Source organism: Ambystoma mexicanum, chromosome 13 (assembly GCF_040938575.1).
Source record: "Ambystoma mexicanum isolate Mex_15411 chromosome 13, UKY_AmexF1_1, whole genome shotgun sequence".
In the NCBI taxonomy this organism is placed as follows: domain Eukaryota; kingdom Metazoa; phylum Chordata; class Amphibia; order Caudata; family Ambystomatidae; genus Ambystoma; species Ambystoma mexicanum.
In genome coordinates, this window is record NC_090938.1 from 749452995 (window position 1) to 749472753 (window position 19759).

Below are 19759 nucleotides of genomic sequence, written 5' to 3' on the forward strand. Positions count from 1 at the left end.
ATATAGTGGAAGTCGGAGACTGCACCATATTTGACACCAGCAGTTGTGTCAATTCTGCAGCGAGCGTTTTGAGAAACGGTATCCTCTGAGAAAACCCGAGCAAATGTATCCCCGAAGAGATGACAATCTGAGGGTGCAACTCCCTGAAGGATTATGAAAAAGAGTGAAAGAGGAGCTGATGACATCACAAGAGACGAGCGTGACGCACTGAGAATATTGGCTGAAGAGAATACATGGATCTCATGGAAACAGATGACAAAGTTAAGAATCGAGTAAAGTTTGATATGCAGAAAAGAAGATTGCACGCATGCGAAGTGCTATAGAAATGCAATCGTTCAATGATTGTACAGATGCTGAAACGCAAGTAGACTAAGTTATCATAGATGCTGGCTATACGTAGTGAATAGACTGCAGGTAAAGCCAAAATTGTTAGAAGCTGGACATCAGTGTCATGAATTTTAGTAGCTGAAACCCAATGGAGAGGAAAGGCTGAGAATTGTGTGACAGTACGAATAAACTGAGATCCTGGAAGAGCCTGGCAGGGCAGTCTGGCCTTGCATCAAAACCGAAGTAGCCAAGGTTGGTTATCTATTCTTGAAAGCAATAAACGTTAGAAGATTGAATCATCCCTTATCGAGGGGCAAAGAAAGAACACCAAGAGTGCCAAGTTTTATTCATTTAAGACTTTTAAATGCTGCAGAATGGACCAGAATCGTGGTCTCCTGTCACGTGATCTGAGGATGGAAATAGAGTTGTGCTTGGAGTCCTAGAACAACGAAAGTGAAAGCCTGTACCCCATATCCTGTACCACATATATTCCTACAGACAAGGATACTTTGCAAGGCCAAGTTCAAAGACAATCTGCATGGCAGAAGGCTTCAGCGATGAGAGATGTTGGGCAAATTGGGTGGGGATGTAAAGTCAAGTGCACCTCCTGGCACCTGGGAATGAACTTACGTGCTGCTAAGTGTACCGAATGTTCCAGACATGGCACAAATGTGCCAATCAATTGTAAAGAGCTGTGTAACAAAGGGCTTTATAGTTTGAGAGCCAATTATATACTGTGTACTTAATAGTGTTGAAGATGACATGTTTTAGAGGTAGGCATGAGGTGTCCACCTGACAATAGACAGCCAATCACAATACCAGCCCTTATATAAAGTACACTTAGATGTTCCACTTGAATGTATCACAATCCCTCGTAGGTTTTTCTTATTTGCTATGCAGTATGACGTCATTCTGCTGATGTACTTTTTGTATATAAGGATTGTAACCTCCCTGTTTTAGATCATTGTTAATAAAACAGCAACCTTTCCCATCTTCCTGAGTTGGTTTGATTATTTCGACTCAGAGTTATTATGCGAACCCCATCCATTGAATGCACGATACTAAAGAACCATAGGTTCAGATCTAAAATGGAGCCAAGACCTTAGGGAAAGTATGCTACAGATAACAAAACATGGGGCCTAGGCACAGTGGCCTTTGGACAATAAGGAAGGAATTCCACACAAAAGCGAACCACATTATGAGAGGGGCCATCATTTGCCCAGGAAGTGGTCCCGCGCCACTTCTAATTTGGCAGGACCTTTGTGAAGGCCGAGGTCTTCAGGTCTTTTCTCAATGGCAGGGGATGGGGACACGCTGCAGCGACTGTCTTCTAACTGGTTTTTGCACACTATAGCTACACTTATGAATTGTGTGAGTTTCTTAAACAGGAGACAATGGCCCTCATTACAACTCTGGCGTTAAGGGGTTAACGGCGCCATAAAAGGTGGCGGCGCCGTTAACCCCTTAACGCCTGATTACAAGGTCCCTTTGCGGGTTGGAGATTTTAACGCCTGCTTTTTGCAGGCGTTAAAAACCAACCCGCAAAGGGACCTTGGTGCTAAGTACGGTGCTGCAATTTGCGGCACCGTACTTAGCGTCTTCCCCATTCCCATTGAGCCCTATGGAGCAAAAATGGGAATGGGGAAGGGCCATGGCGGCATGGGGAATTACCGCCCCGCCAACCTCGGAATGGGGCGGTAATTCCCCATTCTGCCATGGCAGAGTCGGTAAGTTACCGGCATGGACCATGGTGCTATTAGCACCATGGTCCAACGTCCGGGTTGTAATGAGGGCCAATGTAAGTATTTTAGAGGTGGCGGGATCTGACGTTCCAGCATCTGCCTGACTTCTGCATTTTGCTGTAGCTCAACAGCCTGTATAAAGTTAGTTTTATTATCTTAACTACTCCGTTACAATAGGCTGGTTGGACAGATGTAGATTACTTTGCCGGTAATAAGATAATCAGTGGCTCAGTAGTGCTTTCTTTGCCATAAGATTCTCTGCATCATGACCCCCCAAAAAAAGCACAGAGTGGACTTACAGTTCTAAGGTGAGTAACCTGACAATGGGGATGTGTGCCACCCTTAATCTTAATTCAATTTTTCATTGAGTAAATTGGAGTTACATGTTTCTTTCTAGTTTGAAATTCACCTGGTTAAAATGCAAATAGGAGCCATAGAGCCCTTCTTCTTCCCAACCCCTCTACCCTTTTAAAACCAAAACCCGTGGTTATCACCACCAACTGGAGTCTCAATGAAGAACAGACCATCTCAGTAGACGCGTGGGATCATTGAACACTTAGATTACCAGTTTATGTGGTGGGGTCCATTCTCAAGCGGTGCATTGCATCTAGAGTTCTCAATTAAATGCTTTTAAAGCAAGATCTTCTTTGGCAGGGTATTGATTTCTTCTGTAGAAAGCAATATTGGTTCTCGTTAAGGCTACAGGGATAAATGTAGGTCTAGCTCCTCTTCCTCCGAACCTGATCCTATTTTCTGGTCTTCTACAGCCTAACTCACACCATGACCTCCATGTTTCATGGATATATGGGTAGCTATCAACCAATGTACCCACCATGTGGACCGCGGGATCCCTTTACGGCTTTCACAATTGAATATCGCTTGCCTGGGACAGCATCAACCACATCCAGAAGCCTCTTCTGTCAACAGGGCTACAGCAGTTTCCTGACCTACATCGGGCTGATGGTCTGCTCGTTTACTCTACTCTGAAATGAAACTTGTGGTTTCCTGCTGTGTTTTCTTCTCGCACGGGTTATATCAGAGGAGCGTGCATGTCGGGTCCGTCCTGCCTCGGTTTCATCTCCCACCTACACCACAGGCTTGGCTGAGAATGGATGCCAACAGATTCTGATTCGCCTTTTCGTCTCCCTTGACCTTTGCGTGAGGTTGAGTGGAAAATGTCCACTAACCAGTGCCGGGGAGATCCCAACCATTGATGACAACATCAACAATAAATGTGATAACAACTTGTTTGTTAGTGTGTTTGGCTGGTGTTGTGGATCTTTGGCACTGTAAATGCTGGGTGTTACATAACCAAAGAAATTATGCTCATTTTATCCACTGTGGAAGAAGGAGATTCTGTGATCTCACCAGGATCCAAATCTATAGCTTGAAAGATGCACAGAGATCTCTGCAGCAGATGAATTAACCAACTGAGTGCAGCTACTCACTTCTAAGTGTGATTTGAAATCAATGGCGATGAGGTGGTTTCGTGTGCCACAGACTTTGGGTGGAATGAGAGACGTCCAAGAAGAGCTTGTCGTCAAGATTCACAAGTTCAGCTGACGGGTCGATTCGGGTCACTTGTGTGGCAGGGATTTTAGCCATGGCTGGGTGTTCACGGGCCTCATAAAAGGATGCAAGATGCCATGCTGAAGAATTGTGGCCCCTGGCAGATTCAGAGTGTTATCGTGTGTTTATGTCGGATAATAAAAAATAAAAATATTTCGTGTCTTCAGGAGCAAGAGCATGACTCCATCCCACATCTATAGGCTACTGGGTCAAAGGTTAATTGAAGCTACTTCAACAGAGAAGGGAACAAGCCCTCCACCATGTCCCTCACAATGCAGAAGGCACAGATCTCTCACAATAAAGGAAGGGATTGGATGGTTTGTAGTCATTTCATCGAATTCTTACCATCGACAGACCATTCAATCGAAAAAAATGAATTGAAAAAAAGTGCAGCAAATGCATTTTGGTTTTTTAATGGGGGCGGGGGTCCTTCCCAACCCCCGTTTTTTTACCCTTTAAAACCCATTGCAATTAAACTAAACCATTTACCTTAAAAAAAACATGCATTCAATGTTTTATTTTCGATGCTTTTTTTTTAGACGGAAAGGCATTCAATGGAATTGCATTCGATGCAATGACCCGATACCGGACTAGATAGTTAAACCATGTAGATAAAAGGCAATTGCGGAGTAGAATACTAAACTATTGAGTAGACCCCATCAAGTTTGCTTCAGCAGAACATGATAAATAGGCGCAGCGAAAAAGATACATTGTCAACGTGTTTCCTTCAGCTGCATGACCAAGTAAGTGATAAAAAATTAAGATTCAAAGTAAAGCACTGCCCTGAAGAAAGCAGTAACAAAGAGTAGATTTACCAAAACATGCCCACCTTTAAATTTGTATACTTCTTGTTTAAATATTTAAGGGTTAAACAGATTCATGATCAAAATCACACCCACTTCAGACAGTCCAGAATGATCTAGTCTAATTTCGCAGATTCTGCATTATGCGTACCAGTGCATATGGTAAATACTTCTATCTCTAGAAACAAAGGAAGACCGATTTTTACCAAAATATCCATCCATAAACAACATGAAGAATCAAGGAAGCTGCTGTGACTGTTTGTGCTGTCGAACCACGTCTCTCCCCTGTACCTCCACACTCTCCTCACTTGAACTTCCCGAGTTGTCTGTGTCTTGTAGGTTCCGCCGCCTCAGGTAGTCTCTTTCCTTTTTTAGGGGTACTTGCCTGTCACGGAAAGAAGCCACAGTGACCGCTGACTGGACAGCAGTTCCGGGACTCCTTTTCCTTTTCCTTTTCCGGAACCAAGCCGAAAAAAGGGAAAAACCCACACGGGGAAAAAACCCTTGAGGATGTAGAGTGACCGTTGCAGTCTGATCCACGCAGGCAGGGCTGGAGAAGACACAGTCCAAAGTGCAGGTGCGGTGGAGTACAGAGAAATTCCAACGAAGATGAGACCGGTAGCAGAAGGATCTTGCAGTATTCCGTAGGAAGGCGGAACAGTCCCAATGAAGTAGGAGCAGGCAGCTGTGAAAAGGCGGCCAGTAGGTACTGAGTGGACCGAGGAACACAGCCCAGAGAAAGGAAGCAAACAGTTCCCAGAAAAGGAGGAAGGCAGCGTAAAAAGAATGTAAGAGAAACTTACCGCCGCGGAAAGAGAGAGAACGGCCAGGAAGGAGAAGGGAGAAACAACGCATGCCGCAGAGGCAGCGACAGCGAGGGAAGCGGAGTGAGAAAGGGTACCGCAAAAGAAGCGGCAGAGGAGTGAGGAAAGACAGGGAAAATAGTATCGCTAGGAGAGCGACATTGGCAGGCACCAAGATCCACTTCGTAAGCCGAGGCAAAGCGGGGGGATCAAGATGGGCCCAAGCAGAGCGAAAAAACCAGTAGCGCTGGAGCGAAATCAGCGAGGGGTTGAAACGCAGCGACTTCCGGGTCGAGGGAGAAGATAACACCCGGCAGCCCTGCGTCCGGCCAATGGGCCCGGACCAGAAACAAAGGAAGGACTAAAAACCCTTTTGTCCGGGTTGCAGTCTCCAACGTGGAATAAGCCGCCAATTGCGGCTGTGGTGGCGGATGACAGTATGCCCTCCTCTCCACCTAACCCCTCTGGATAGCAGAAGCTTGAGCCTCCTTGATGTTTCCTAGGACTTCCTCCGTAGCAGGGGAATTTGTGTACCCGGGAACCTCTGGAAACACTGAATGGGGATGGACCCCATAAGTACAGAAAAAAGGAGAGAGTCCGGTGGCAGAGTGCCTGGTGTTGTTATACGAGAACTCAGCAGTAGGAAGCAAAGAGACCCAGTTGTCTTGGTGTTGGGTGATGTAGCACTGTAAGTATTGTTCTAGTGTAGCATTGAGTCGTTCCGTCTGACCACTGGATTCTGGGTGAAAACCCAAAGACAGAGCCCTCTCAATGCCCAGCCGGTTGCACAAGGCCGTCCAAACTTTTGAGATATACTGGCTTCCCCGATCAGAAACTATCTTATCGGGTAGACCATGCAGCTTAAAGATGTCTCGAGAAAGAACTTCTGCCATTTTGGCCGCAGTGGGTAGACCTGGAAGAGGGGAGAAATGAGCCAGTTTGGAGAAAGCATCCACCGTAACCATGATACAAGTGCAGGACTCAGAGGCTGGCAGATCGACTATGAAATCGGTGGAGATTAGCCCCCAAGGACGAGCAGGCAGTTCGACTTGAGTCAACAGACCTAAAGGTTTACCCAAGCGATATTTGGCTCTGGCACAAATCGGGCAGGCCTTGACATATTCGTAGGTCTCCTTCTTCACGTTGGGCCACAGAAAAGCTCTGGAAAGGAGCTCAAGAGTGTTATCGGATCCTCTATGACCGGCCGAGCGAGAATCATGGCTCCACTTCAAGATTTTAGTGCGTAGAGGACCCTTAGGGATGTACAATCTTCTCTTGTAGAAAAGCCAGTCCCCTTTTTGTTGAAAGGGGGAAGTGGAGCGTAAGGACAGTCGAGGTCCTTCCTGAACTAGGGCCGTCTTAACATCTTGAAGGAAAGATCCGATGCAAGCCAGAATCTGATTACGGTTAAACATGGACTCCTTCCTGATCGCTGTGTGTTCTTTAATGGAGTCTTTGCGGGACAAAGCATCTGCCAAACTATTCTGGGATCCAGGGCTATATGTGACCTGGAATTCGAACTGTGAAAAAAGATGAGCCCACCTGGCTTGTCTGGAATTTGAACACTCCATCTCTTGAAGAACCTTGAGATTCTTGTGATCAGTTCTGATCAGGAATTGATGTCTGGCCCCCAATAGCAGATGATGCCACTCTTCACAGGCAAGTTTCATGGCCAGCAGTTCCTTTTCCAGCACAGAGTAATTGAGTTGGCTGGGAGAAAGAGTTTTTGACAGATAGGCCACCGGATGTTCCACACCCTGCATGGCCTGAAGAAGAACGGCTCCTACCGCGACTGCTGAAGCATCCGTCTCCAGAATAAATGGTCGTGTCTGATCTGGATGTTGCAGAATTGGAGCAGAGCAGAAAAGACTTTTAAGATGACTGAAACTCTTTCCGGCCTCGTCTGACCAGGAAAACGGGAATGCCGCTTTCTTCAGCAGTCGCGTAATGGGATACACCACTTCAGAAAAGTTAGAGATGAACCTTCGGTAGTAGTTAGCGAGGCCCAGGAATCTTTGTACCTCTCGTATGGAGGTAGGTGCCGGCCAGTCGAGAATAGCTTCAACCTTGGCTTGATCCACAGCAACCCCTTCTTCGGAAAGGATGAATCCTAGATAGTGCACCGAAGGAACCGCGAACCTGCATTTTTCAGCTTTGACAAGCAGCTGATTCTCCTGGAGACGAGACAATACCTGAGTAACATGTTTCACATGGTCCTTCATGGTAGAGGAGAATACAAGGATGTCGTCAAGGTAGATTATGACTGAGACTGAAAGTAGATCTGAGAACATCCTATCCATGAATCTCTGAAAAGCTGCTGGAGCATTCACCAATCCAAATGGCATAACTCTATACTCATAGAGACTGTAAGCGGTGCGAAAAGCTGTTTTCCATTCGTCCCCTTCGGCGATGCGGAGCAAATGATATGCGTTCCTGAGATCCAACTTGGTGAATACCCGAGCTCCTTGCACCGCCTCTTTGATGTCGGTTATGAAAGGCATAGGATATCGATCTCTGACGGTCACCTTATTAAGACCCCTGTAGTCTATGCAGGGTCTGAGGTCGGTGCTGTCCTTCTTTTTTATGAAGAATAGGGAGGCTCCGGCGGGAGACTTCGAAGGTTGGATCAGCCCATTCTCCAAATTAGTGTCCAGATAGTTCCTTAGTACCCTCTTTTCTGACTGGGTAAGGGAGAACATTCGCCCAAATGGAACCAGAGCATTGGGTTTGAGATCAATTGAGCAGTCTTCTGGCCGGTGAGGTGGTGGTCGGGCGTGAAGACTCTCTTGGAATACTTGAGGAAATTCTGCACAAAATTAAGGGAGAGTGTGAATCCCCACATGATCGTTCGAGAGAATCCTGACAGACTGTGGATCTTTCCTAGCTTCTGACGGAAGACAGTTGGCAGCACAATATGGGGAACCGAAACTCAGTTGGTTCTCCGTCCAGTTGATGTGAGGATTGTGCCTGCGAAGCCACGGGATGCCTAAGATTATGGGAAAATGAGCGGCCCAAATGATGTCGAATTGAAGGACCTCCGTGTGTCTGTTGATGACTAAAGACAGTTGCTCGGTGGTATGTGTAATGAGCCCGGAGTACAAAGGGGTACCGTCAACTCCTTCCACTTTCTGACCCTCCTTCGGGGCTATCCGGGTCAGTTTCATCTTATCTGCCCATAGAGTGTTCATGAAGTTTCCGGCCGCTCCGCAATCCAGTAAGGCCATGGTTTCTACAGATTTACCCTTGATGTTAAGACTAACCGATATTACCATCAGTCTGGAATCATCTTGGGAATCTGATGCTGACACAGATAGAGTAACGTAGGGATGATAAAAAAATTCTGAATTCCCCCGGACACTGGTCCCTATTGGCGCCGAGGGTAATCGTTTCCCGCCTTCTTCTCTGGTAATTCCGAGCAGTCTTTTAGGACGTGTTGATCGGAACTGCAGTATGCACACAGTCCCTTCTCTCTTCTTCGTCTTCTCTCTGCAGATGACAGGGTTGCTCTTGGGGCGCCAATCTGCATCGGTTCATCGGCAGGGTTAGAAGAGGAGCGCCCAGAGGATGAGTGTGAAGGGGGGTCCACTGGAATTCCCGATCCTCTTTGTTTTCGGCGTTCAGTCCTTCTCTCTTGGAGACAGTACTCGATGTGGAGAGCAGCTGCCAGTAAATCTGAAAATGTGGGCGAGCGGGGAGATCTAGCCAACTCATCCTTGATCTCTTCTCTCAAACCCCTTCTGAAAACAGCATACTGCGCCTGTTCGGGCCACCCGGTACCAGCCGCCAGCGTCTTGAAGGAGGAGATGTAAGACAGTACATCTAGAGAGCCTTGTCTTACGTCAAGCAAATCTTCGCAGGCAGTGAAAGACAATTCGGGACGTTCAAAGGTCTGTTTCAGTAGGTTCTGAAACCCAGAGAAATCTTGCAAGATGGCATTTCCACTTGTCACCAAGGGAGTGGCCCAGGTTAATGCGTTCCCTGTCATATTGGAGATCAGGAACCCCACCTTGGCCTGATCCGTTGAAAACATGTGGGGTCTGAAGGTAAAGTAGATGGCACAGGCCGCTAAGAACTCTCTTACTCTCTTGGGTGAACCATCAAACTTTCCAGATGAAAGAGCCATGGGGGGTAGTTCTGGAGGGTGGGAAGCTTCCCTGGCTGCTACCATCTGTTTAAGGAGGGCGTTCTCAGTCTTAACACCCTGTAACTCCAGAGACATTGCTTGGAAAGCCTTCCATAGTTCCTGGACTTGTTCCTCAGCAGACATCCTGATAACCTTTGGCGTTTCAATCTGTGACTGTTCGTGCTGTCGAACCACGTCTCTCCCCTGTACCTCCACACTCTCCTCACCTGAACTTCCCGAGTTGTCTGTGTCTTGTAGGTTCCGCCACCTCAGGTAGTCTCTTTCCTTTTTTAGGGGTACTTGCCTGTCACGGAAAGAAGCCACATTGACCGCTGACCGGACAGCAGTTCCGGGACTCCTTTTCCGGAACCAAGCCGAAAAAAGGGAAAAACCCACATGGGGAAAAAACCCTTGAGGATGTAGAGTGACCGTTGCAGTCTGGAAGATCCACGCAGGGAAGGCTGGAGAAGACACAGTCCAAAATGCAGGTGCGGTGGAGTACAGAGAAATTCCAACGAAGATGAGACCGGTAGCAGAAGGATCTTGCAGTACTCCGTAGGAAGGCGGAACAGTCCCAATGAAGTAGGAGCAGGCAGCTGTGAAAAGGCGGGCAATAGGTACTGAGTGGACCGAGTAACACGGCCCAGAGAAAGGAAGCAAACAGTTCCCAGAAAGGGAGGAAGGCAGCGGAAAAAGAATGTAAGAGAAACTTACCGCCGTGAAAAGAGAGAGAGCGGCCAGGGAGGAGAAGGGAGAAACAACGCACGCCGCAGAGGCAGCGACAGCGAGGGAAGCGGAGGGAGAAAGGGTACCGCGAAAGAAGCGGCAGAGGAGTGAGGAAAGACAGGGAAAATAGTATCGCTAGGAGAGCGACACTGGCGGGCACCAAGATCCACTTCGTAAGCCGAGGCAAAGCGGGGGGATCAAGAGGGGCCCAAGCAGAGCGAAAAAACCAGTAGCGCTGGAGCGAAATCAGCGAGGGGTTGAAACGCAGCGACTTCCGGGTTGAGGGAGAAGATAACACCCGGCAGCCCTGCATCCGGCCAATGGGCCCGGACCAGAAACAAAGGAAGGACTAAAAACCCTTTTGTCCGGGTTGCAGTCTCCAACGTGGAAGAAGCCGCCAATTGCGGCTGTGGTGGCGGATGACAGCTGCAAACACATTATTGTGGGTTCATACATGTATTATAATGATGATGTATTCAATTAATGAAGTGATTTTGCCAAGTGGCATACACTGTAAAAGTTTCAGGGAACACTAACTGGGAAAAACAAGAGTCTTTCAAATTTAACTTGAGGTTCCAGAGTATGATGCAGTCAGTGTTGGATACTCAGTCTCCTGCATTGTTAAGGGTTGTCAACATCCATTGAGAAGGCAGGGTAGCTGGCTTAGAAGGAGAAAGGAGCTGAGACTATGAGGCCAACAGAGATGGAAGTTCAGTGCAGTTGAATGATCCTCAAACTAGGGCTCTGGCCACTGAACCCCCAACCCAGAAGAATGAGGAGTCAGGGGGCATCATTGCCACCACTGTCCATTTGCGTTTGCTCCTGGTTCCCACTTCCTCTCTAACTCCTGTGATTAGAGCACGGGCAATGGGCGAGATAAGGGGCATGGGAGCTTGGTGTTTTGAAGACCCAAAGAGAGAATCGGGCATGCCTGGTTGGATGCCAGTGGGACCCTGCGTACCGGCCTCTGAGTAAGAGGGGAGGATCTGAGAAGGCCTGGCATGACTAGCAAAGGTGGGAAGGAGGGTGATATGGCTGGAAAACCATTGATGTCACAAGGGTGTGTGGTGTGATGCCATGGGTAAAAGGAGAACAGGTAGAAGAATATCTGGTTGAGAGAGGGGAAAGGGGTAGAGGCAGGGCTTTATTTGGGCCGTGGCTAGCCATGACAGAGCCCTGGCAGGCTCAGAAAAATAGTTTCTGAGACGGGGCCGTGCCAGTGCTCCCTAAAGTCCACAGCTAACCCCAGCCCAGAAAGCTGCTAGAAGGTAAAACTTTTTTTCTAAAGCCTGAAACTGTCCATTGTAAGCAAGAGCTTCAGGCTTTAGAAATAAGAAAATCCTCACATTTTCATTGGGTCGCCGCGCTGACCCCCTGCCACACACCCCTTTCATTAGAGATGCAGGGATCATCACCCTCACACCAGGCACGCAACGACATTGAGCTGACTGGGCTGAAGCCCCCCACCACCCCAGACATGTTAGCTGAGGGTCGGGGCATTCGTGAAGAGCCTTTAACAGTTCAAAGGGTCGGGAACATGGACCTGCTACCCTTTTCTTTCTTGCAAGGCAAAACTGCTCAGCTCGGATAGGCTGATCAAGCACTGCCCGTTTCCCTGAGTCTCAGCCCCATGAGACACACAGGCTGCGTCCCTGGCTCTGCAGCCAGTGGCGTAATGAACTCGACAACACGTTTCTTTTGCCATCAGCAACAGAGCCTTTCTTATGCATGATGGTGAAGTTCCAACTGAAAGACCACCAGTCACCTAGTAAATCTGTGACAGTTAAAGCGAGCAACACAATAAAGCACCCTTTGAAAATGTGTTCACACCCATAATGTCTAATAGCTTGATATGCTAAAAAGTAAAGTTTGCTTTCATGTCCTTAGTTGAATGTTCTTAAAACCATACATAACAACACGCTGGAGGTTTGTGACGAATCTCCAAAACTTCTTTTGTTGTGTGTCTTTAAGCGCAGAACATAAATTGGGTATATAGATATTTTGCCTTTTGCATCTTATAGTTTTGAATTCAGGATGTGCAAAATAAAAGGTACACTGATATTGTTTTGGCTCAACATGCTGCTGTAAGGATTTACATTTTGTCATGATGCTTTACTATGCAATGTGTGTATTTTGCAAGTGAACTCAATAGGACAGTATTATTGTAGGCCTTGACACCCAACATTTAAATATTTGTTCCAAGTAATGCATGGAAGAAGTTGGTTAAAATCCCTGCTTCGCTGTTTAGCATAAGTGTGTGATCCCAGGCAAATAATTTAATCTCATCCTGACTTCAACTCCAAAAAGTGGAGTGTTTATTAGTGATTAAGTTTACACCCTTACAATAGGACCGTTTTAATAATTGTAGGGACACATTGCTGTACCCCGGTGCTCTCTGCTAGTGGCTCCAATACTGTCACATAGAATTGCCCAGTCTCGTAACACTTGATTTGACAGGCAGACATAGTCTCACCAGCCAATCAGTGCACCACAGATTCGAGTATAGCGGACTAACTGTGGTAAAACCAACATTGCATGTTCTCCCCTCTTGGTCCCAGCCACTGAAGTTGCTTGGGCTGTCCTGCGTACTGCCCCACATTCTGCACTGTCCTGTTATGCTATGATATGGAGTCTTTCATTTCACACCATCTGCCATTTTCACACTTTCAAGGACCTTCAGGATCTACAAGAAGTGGGTGTTTTCAGACTTAAAGGAGAGAGTTAACTGATTGTAACATTGAAGCCGCACTAGAATAGTCTCATTACAATGAGTAAAGAAGTTAGATGCCCCTACACAAGTATGTTTGTCACTCCTCCATCGTCTCTGAAGTTAGCGCCTCTCCCAACATTTGTAAGGGTTAGCCCCCCCACTACATTTTAGCCTAGATGCACCCCATGGTGTGCACACTTGCATTTTGTTAAAGGATAGTTCCGGGACTTTTTTTTTATTGTCCCTACGGTTCGGCCATGTGTTTTTAAGCATAACTCGGTAGATCGTAGAAAACTTTCCTATGGACCTTACCCGACTTTTCGTCCATTAACGCACTCGAAATCAGCCGCCATTTTCTGATAATCCTATCATTTCCCCCCATCGCCCTGGCTCACCTGCTTTTGCGGCACTAAATCAAATCCCCCGCCCCTGAGCCTGACATCAGCAGACGCGTACCGCCCATTTCCCAACGCCAAAGCACGTTTCGTGTCAACAATCGCTGCGCCTCAGCTAATGAAGTGTCGCCATGGAAATGGCAGGACGCCTCTTTCCTCAATAAGTATAAACACACCGTTTCACAACACACAGCAGCAGATTTTCGATTCCATTACTCTCGCTGTGTTACTTTGAGTATTCTGTGACTCGTTTCTGTGCTCTGGTCAGCTACATTCGCCGCTTCTAGGCCTTGTGAACACCTGTACCATCTCTGTAAATTATTTTACTTTCTTTACCACACAATGGCTACAATAATGCCGTATATGTACGAGCCCGAGTACACCGAGGAAGAACTACTGGAAAGGCAAGCACGCGAAAACGATGGGGATTCGGACGGCAGTTGGGAGGACCAGTCAACGGATGAAGAGCCTGGACCATGTCGCATGGACGGCGTCTCCACCTGGTGCACGTGCAATCGGTGCGAGCTAATGCCAACTGAGGAGGAGAACTGCTGCTGCCGTGAAAATTCCGGGTGCTTGGCCTACATTTCGGAAGGCGAGCCAAGTCCGCAATGCATCACCGAGCTGCCAGAGTTCAGGGAAGCCTGCCTCTCACGGACCGTGTTGAGGATGATGATGGTGCTTATGCACGAACTTCGCGGCACTGTTCGTCCGCGTAATCCGAGTAACGAGTAAGTATACTCTGGTTTTGATGTCAGTGAGTGATGCCACTACTATGTCATATTCTAGATAGAATTTTTTTCAAAGCAGAATGACATTTTTTACCTGAGTCGACAGTGATAAGAAAGTTTTGTCATTTTAATACAGTTTGCATCTTTCATTTTCACAGGTGGTACAGGCTGGTGGCCTATCGTTGCTTCACTTGGGGGCTTCACGGGAGGCTCGGACACCGCGTTCGGAGAGTAATACCTGCCTGTGCGGTACTTGCCATTAGACAACATTTCCCCAGCGACAGTGGACAATACCGCAGATTTTCCCTGGATGTGCTGCAACCGGAACTTTACAATGTGTAATGTTTATTATTTATGTTCAATTGAAATTAAGATCTAAAATAAAACCCAACATATATTTTAACAATGGTTGTTTGGATTTTTTAAATGAATCTAGTGTGTCTCCATTGAATAGTCTTCCTGTGCCTTGTCTTGTCACACCACATGTCTCCGGCCAGCATCCTCCCTCACGCTGGCCGCCCACCTTCAATCCACATAACCGTTGAACCCATATGCAGCAGACATACATATGTTATTTTGCGGGTTGGCATCAAGCCTCCCGGCCTTGCCTCCTCCCCCAAAAATACTTACCACACCACTTTGTTCAAGCGTTGGCAATAAAAGGAAGGCCGTTGGATTTTATTGATACAAAACATGGTTATAGGTAAATAATCAATATGGTTGATCATAATAAATCATCCTTTTGGTCACCGGGTACAGAGATGACCCCCTCTGGGCCGTGCCGCCTTGCCACCACAGGCCAGCCTGCTGCTGACTAACTGCCTAGGCATCCAGGGTCTCCAGGGTGAACTGCACCCATATATTCTCCTGGGAGGCTGAGGTATTTATAAACTCACCCCCCTGCCTTCCATGTACTAGATCCTTCAGCCTGCCTCTTACATGCAGTGAGATGGCCTCTCCTTGGTGAGGCCCTGCGGCAAACGAGTCTTGTCTGCACGACCAGCGCCCTAATCCACACCCCCCCCACCCTATCAAAGGCAGTTCGCACCGGGGTACTTGTGCTGGCAAGTGGAGCTGTCAGGGAGCGATAAAGGCCAAGAGGTGCCAAACACCATGTACACTTCAAAGTGGTCTATAGAGCATGGGTTGTTGTTCCCATGTCTACCTCCAGACCCCGTGTCTCCTGCCAAGCATCCCCCCTCACGCTGGACGGCCCCCTGCAATCCACATAAGTGTGTCTCCATTCACGAGTCTTCCTGTGTCTTGTCTGCACGACCACCGCCCCAATCCACCCCCCGCCCTATCAAAGGCAGTTCGCACCGGGGTACTTGTGCTGGCAAGTGGAGCTGTGAGGGAGCGATAAAGGCCAAGAGGTGCCAAACACCATGTACACTTCAAAGTGGTCTATAGAGCATGGGTTGTTGTTCCCATGTCTACCTCCAGACCCCGTGTCTCCTGCCAAGCATCCCCCCTCACGCTGGACGGCCCCCTGCAATCCACATAAGTGTGTCTCCATTCACGAGTCTTCCTGTGTCTTGTCTGCACGACCACCGCCCCAATCCACCCCCCGCCCTATCAAAGGCAGTTCGCACCGGGGTACTTGTGCTGGCAAGTGGAGCTGTTAGGGAGCGATAAAGGCCAAGAGGTGCCAAACACCATGTACACTTCAAAGTGGTCTATAGAGCATGGGTTGTTGTTCCCATGTCTACCTCCAGACCCCGTGTCTCCTGCCAAGCATCCCCCCTCACGCTGGACGGCCCCCTACAATCCGCATAATGCCACGACATATACACGTCATTCATTCACAAACACACCCCTGTTTCGAATTCTTTATAACCCACTTCATATTTCTAATGGGCACTTCTTTGCGCTTTGCTAGTCAACCCTTGAAGGTGCTGGTTATCTGCTCTTCGTCTCTGTGAACTTCCGTGAACACTTCGAGGAAACTCCTCAGTTTGCAACCTGTGAACTGCTCCCTGTTCTACGACAAGAAACTACTCTGATCCCTGCATCTAACTGTTTGTTCGTCAAGGTAAGGTCATGTACCATAATCATTTTGCATCCAATTTCTTTTCGTTCAAGACAGTACATGCAAAGAACTAGTCACATGTTCTGAGTTTACATTGGTATTCATAGAGAATTGTTGATCTTTACTTTTCAGAACTTTCCACAATGCCTGCCTGTTCCATTGGCGGTTGCCCTTCGAAGACCCATAATAAATCTGAAGGTACTATAATGCATGTTTTCCCTAAGACAATAGATCAGATAAGAGAATGGGTCCGATATTGCGGATATCCACCGTCTGAGCTTGAAAGTAGAGTCCTAGAAGTCTTTGCGGACAAGAGGGGTGATCGATACCGCATCTGCAGCAGGCACTTTAGCTCAGACATGTACTCCACATCATTGCTAATAAAGAAGAACACACCGCGAGCGAGGCGAAAATTGCTCTCAACCGCTATTCCCACTCTATTCGTCCACATCCCTCCACTGGTGAGTCAAGTTTACGTATTTATCTCTCGGCCTTGCGGTAGTGTGTAGCATTAGCTAACAATAATTTCCCCATTTATGTATCCACTCAATATGAAGGCGGAAGATTCTCCATCCGTGTCGTTATTGCAGTCATCAGCCACTTTAAGCGCCTATCGGGTAATCTTACTTGGCTATTCTGCCACTGACTTGTTTTAGGCATGTAAATCAATAGTTTTAATTTATCGTGTAATTATTTTACCTAATGGTACACCCTTGTACTCGTCCTCTAGTCTTTGTTTTCAGTTATAATTATTGTTATCCAAAATAATGCAAGTACTGTCTTTCAGGGAGATGCTGAGGAGTCCAACGTATTGACGACAACCGTTGATGTCACTCAGATGCTCGAGGTACGTTTCCGGACAGTTCCATCGATGGAGATCATCAGATCTTGCATTCTTGTAGCGTGATTGTTACACACAATGTTTCTTTCGTTTTTAGCCATTGATATGTCCTTCTGTCGTCGCCCTCCTATGTGTCTTCTTTTTTCAATATTGTGTTCATTACTAATGAAAGTCCTATGTTTCAGGGAGTCGATGGAGCATTAGTCCAAGAAGAAGGGGGAGCATGCAGTTACGGGTCTGCGCAACAGCTTGCAGAAGTGTGCACCGCAGTTACATCGTCCCTTGATGTTCTTATGCATTTCGAGGTATGGATACTGACAGTTCGATCAAGCGAAATCATATGACGTGATTACATCCGCTATACTTCCTTCTTTATTAACGCAAGTACTATGTTTCAGGGAGATGACGGAGCTTCTTCTACAAGAACATCACCCCTAGTAGTTGATGCAGATCTCTGGGTGGTGACACTTCCAACGATCGAGCAAATCGAATCATATTTACATATCCATTATTTATTTTAGACAACTGATCATTTGTGCAGGTCTATTTAGATGAGCCGTTGACGCCTGCACAAAGTTTATGTTCTTTTTAACAAAATAGAAAACCATACTAATGCAATTACTGTGTTTCAGGGAGTTACTGAAGCATCATCTTCAATAATATCATCAATGGAAGTCTATGAGGAGCCCGAGGTATGGATCTTGACAGTTCCATCTAACTAGATCAACAATGCGTGAATAATTGTCGTTTGAATGTTCTACACAAAGCGTTCATTCGTGTTTTGCTATTGAGATGTACGTGGGTATTGGTCCCCAAGTACATTTTGTGTTTTCGATATTATTATACATACTAATGAAAGTTCTATGTTTCAGGGAGTCGATGGAGCGTCAGTGCGTGATGGATGTGCTTATCATGAAAATATAGTCGTTGCAGCGCAAGAGGAAGTGGAGACATGCACACACGAGTCGGAGCAACAGCGTCCTGATGTTGAAGTTCGAGGCAAGAAAGTTTCAAAGAAAAGAAAGCAAAAGAAGGTTAGTGTCCTGGTCACTATATTATGTTGTTTTTCACTGTTAATAGTTCAATACTGTAAATTGTGTTTAAACTGAACATCCCTTTTCCAATCTGTCCTCTAGTTGCGAGTGGGTGTACGAACTAGATCTACACAGACAGTGAAGCGAACGAGAGATGTTGCTTGTCAAACCTTTTGGCAGGGACTTGAGGCTGGAGATGCATCGTGCCAATGGGAAGAATATGAAGTGATTGACAACGGAGCTATACCACCACCAGCCATTTATAGTGAATGTCCTCCTGGTAGTTCGGATGCAGTCGGAGATCAATTCACAGAATCCACACCCGCAAAAACTAAGACCGCGAGAAAGTTGAAGAAATTGTTTTATTCACCCATCGCCGGAGAAGGAACAGATGTTGCAATGGAAGAGAATGAAGTGGACGACAATTAAACACCATCAATATCATTGAACACAGCGGAAGACGATATCAGAGATTCTACCTTTGATGTGAGTGACATGTCCTCAACGTTACAGGCCGAACCAGCTGGGATGCAGAGTGACAGTATAAGGAAAGAGGCCAAATTCATTGTATTCGATAGTTGTTTGATTGATATTATTATTCGGATGAAATGTGGGCATTCGGTTGGTGGGGAAGTATGTGGGGAGCCATTGATTAATGTGACTCGTGCAATTCGAGGCACTAACCTTAAAATACATGCCACCTGTACAAAATATCATCCTTTCTCATGGTCTGCACAACCCATGCTGGGGCAACTGCCAGCAGGCAATCTACTTTGTGCAGCGGCTGCACTTTTTAGTGGTTTAAGTTTTAAAAAGTTAGAGTCTTTCTTTCAGTTTGTGGGAATCCATTTCATTGCGAAAACTCAGTTCTGCAAATACCAAACCGATTATCTATTTCCAGCCATTAGCGAAGCTTGGAGAATGGAAAAAATGTCTATTGATAGTACATTCGCGGGCAAACGGTTCAGGCTAGCCGGTGATGGACAGTGCGACAGCCCAGGATTTTCAGCCAAGTACTGCACCTACCACTTTCAGGACATGGAAAGTAAGAAAATTGTGAGTTCGGTGGTCGTGCAGGTGTCACAAAGTACATCCTCAGTGGCCATGGAGAAAGTTGGCTTTGTAGCATCATTGCAAGAACTACAATCGCGGGGAATGGTGATCGACCTGATAGCCACGGACAGACACGTTTCAATTGCCAAGACAATGAGAGAAGAGTACAAAAATATAAATCACCAATTTGACGTTTGGCATCTTGCAAAAACAATCAATAAAAAAATGTCGGCTGCAGGTAAAAAAAAAGATATGCAAGGTATTTCACAGTGGTCCAAGTCAATCAGCAACCATCTTTGGTGGAGCTCAAAAACATGTGGAGGGTCGTTGGAAATTCTACTGGAAAAATGGCGGTCAGTAATGCTACACTGTACCAACGTTCACCGTTGGAACACAAACCAACATTTCCACAATTGTGAACATGGCCATTTGTCCACAGAGGAGGTACGGAAGAAGAAGTGGTTGATTCCTTCATCACCCACTCACAAAGCCATTGAAAAGATTGTATTTGATAAAACTATAACAAGAGATTTGAGGGGACTCACGGAATTCTGCCACACAGGAGATTTGGAGGTGTTCCACAATATGTGCCTAAAGTACAGGCCAAAACGATTGCATTTTGGCATGGAGGGCATGATAAATCGGACTCTTCTAGCGGTCTTGGCACATAACCATAATGTTGGCCGTCAACAAAGTAGGACGACCGGAACTTTAGGGATGCTTCGCTACAATAAGGCCTTCACTAAAAGAAGTAAACAATGGGTGATCAAACCAGTGTTTGAGGATATGCAATATGAGTTTATTGAGAGACTTATTGTGGATGTCATAGATAGGCACATACATGGAGTTGTGAACAAACCTGTGCAGGGGACA